Source organism: Palaemon carinicauda, chromosome 3 (genome assembly GCF_036898095.1).
Source record: "Palaemon carinicauda isolate YSFRI2023 chromosome 3, ASM3689809v2, whole genome shotgun sequence".
NCBI lineage: Eukaryota > Metazoa > Arthropoda > Malacostraca > Decapoda > Palaemonidae > Palaemon > Palaemon carinicauda.
In genome coordinates, this window is record NC_090727.1 from 134,282,056 (window position 1) to 134,284,801 (window position 2,746).

Below are 2,746 nucleotides of genomic sequence, written 5' to 3' on the forward strand. Positions count from 1 at the left end.
TATCCCCCGCCGTATCCACTGCCATATCCTCCGCCGTATCCACTGCCGTATCCACCGCCGTATCCACCGCCGTATCCACTGCCGTATCCACCGCCGTATCCACTGCCATATCCACCGCCGTATCCATGACCGTATCCACCGCCATATCCATGACCGTATCCACCGCCGTATCCATGACCGTATCCTCCACCGTATCCCCCGCCGTATCCCTTCTTGGCAAACTTCTTCAATTTCTTGAAGAAGGGTTCGGGATCAGCCACGGGGCTGGCGGAAGTGGTGGTGAAGATGGCAGACACCACCAGGAAAAGGGCCAGAACTAAGGAAGCCTGTAATACAAAAATACAAAATGATGATTAAGATTTAGATAGCTTCATAGAATCGATAAATTTATTTCTAGGAAGTTATGACTTCTTAGAATTAATAGTTATGCTTAAACAGCTGATTAGAAATGCCAGGCGTACAATACTCTGCTCCTCGGATATAACAGATAAGGGTAAAATACATTATGCTTGATCCTGGTTATGGGGAAAATTACAGGAAAAATATAAAGCTTTGTAGAATATGTCTCTTCATATAATTTAGTTGTGGATTATAAATCATTGTTATTCGGGTTGTATAAACTAAATGCTGATTTTTAACTATGAATAGCGCAACAGTGACTAAAAAACCATCAAGTTTATTTCATGTATTTCCCATCAACTTTTTATATCACGAAAGAATAATTTATGGGATATCATCTTGGTAAGTTTGAAAATGAATTTTTTATTCATTTTCAAACTTGGAGCTACTCTCTCTTCACCCAAGCACCTTAACAACTTTTTATCAGAAATATGTAGCTCGTACTCAAAAAGTGTATTTTCATTCATGTAAAACTTTAATAATATTAAAAACTTTAGCCTCCTACAAAGAAAACTTTGATTCAAGCATATACTCGAACTAAAAGAATGTTTGGAAGATTGAAAGACGTGCACGTGTTTAGGGGTATGGCTAACGGTATGTCTGATCATTTTTTGGTGGAAGGAAAATTAGTTGTAGCAAAAGAGTGGGGGAATAGAGTAGGTGGATGTAAAAGGGAGGTAGTGAGGATTGAAGAGCTAATAAAACCGGGGGTAAAAAGTAAATATCAGGAAAGGTTGAAAATGGCATATGATGAGGTGAGAGTAAGAGAAACTGGTAATTTAGAGGAGGAATGGAAGTTAGTAAAAGAAAATTTTGTTGGGATTGCAAGTGATGTATGTGGCAAGAAGGTTGTTGGAGGCAGCATGAGGAAGGGCAGTGAATGGTGGAATGAAGGAGTGAAGGTGAAAGTGGAAGAGAAAAAGAGGGCTTTTGAAGAATGGCTGCAGAGTAATAGTATAGAGAAGTATGAAAAATATAGAGAGAAAAAGGTGGAAGTAAAGCGCAAGGTACGTGAGGCAAAGAGGGCAGCTGACCTGAGGTGGGGTCAGGGATTGGGTCAGTCATATGAAGAGAATAAGAAGAAGTTTTGGAAAGAAGTGAAGAGAGTAAGGAAGGCTGGCGCAAGAATTGAAGAGACAGTGAAAGATGGAAATGGAAGGTTGTTAAAAGGAGAGGAGGCAAGGAAAAGGTGGGCGGAATATTTTGAAAGTTTGCTGAATGTTGAGGATAATAGGGAGGCAGATATAATTGCTGTTCCAGGTGTTGAGGTGCCAGTGATGGGAGGTGAGAATGAGAGAGAGATAACAATAGAGGAAGTGAGGAGAGCACTAGATGAAACGAGAGTAGGAAAAGCATCTGGTATGGACGGTGTGAAAGCTGAGATGTTGAAGGAAGGGGGTGTGACTGTACTTGAATGGTTGGTGAGATTGTTTAATATGTGTTTTGTGTTGTCAATGGTACCAGTAGATTGGGTTTGTGCATGTATTGTACCACTATATAAGGGTAAGGGAGATGTGCATGAGTGTTGTAATTCAAGAGGTATTAGTTTGTTGAGTGTAGTTGGAAAAGTGTATGGTAGAGTACTGATTAATAGGATTAAGGATAAAACAGAGAATGCAATCTTGGAAGTACAGGGTGGTTTTAGAAGAGGTAGGGGTTGTATGAATCAGATTTTTGCAGTTAGGCAGATATGCGAGAAATATTTAGCAAAAGGTGAGGAGGTGTATGTTGCGTTTATGGATCTGGAGAAAGCATATGATAGAGTTGATAGGGAAGCAATGTGGGATGTGATGAGGTTATATGGAGTTGGTGGAAGGTTGTTGCAAGCAGTGAAAAGTTTATACAAAGGTAGTAAAGCATGTGTTAGAATAGGAAATGAAGTGAGTGATTGGTTTCCGGTGAGAGTGGGGCTGAGACAGGGATGTGTGATGTCGCCGTGGTTGTTTAACTTGTATGTTGATGGAGTGGTGAGAGAGGTGAATGCTCGAGTGCTTGGACGAGGATTAAAACTGGTAGGCGAGAATGACCATGAATGGGAGGTAAATCAGTTGTTGTTTGCGGATGATACTGTACTGGTAGCAGACACAGAAGAGAAGCTTGACCGACTAGTGACAGAATTTGGAAGGGTGTGTGAGAGAAGGAAGTTGAGAGTTAATGTGGGTAAGAGTAAGGTTATGAGATGTACGAGAAGGGAAGGTGGTGCAAGGTTGAATGTCATGTTGAATGGAGAGTTACTTGAGGAGGTGGATCAGTTTAAGTACTTGGGGTCTATTGTTGCAGCAAATGGTGGAGTGGAAGCAGATGTACGTCAGAGAGTGAATGAAGGTTGCAAAGTGTTGGGGGCAGT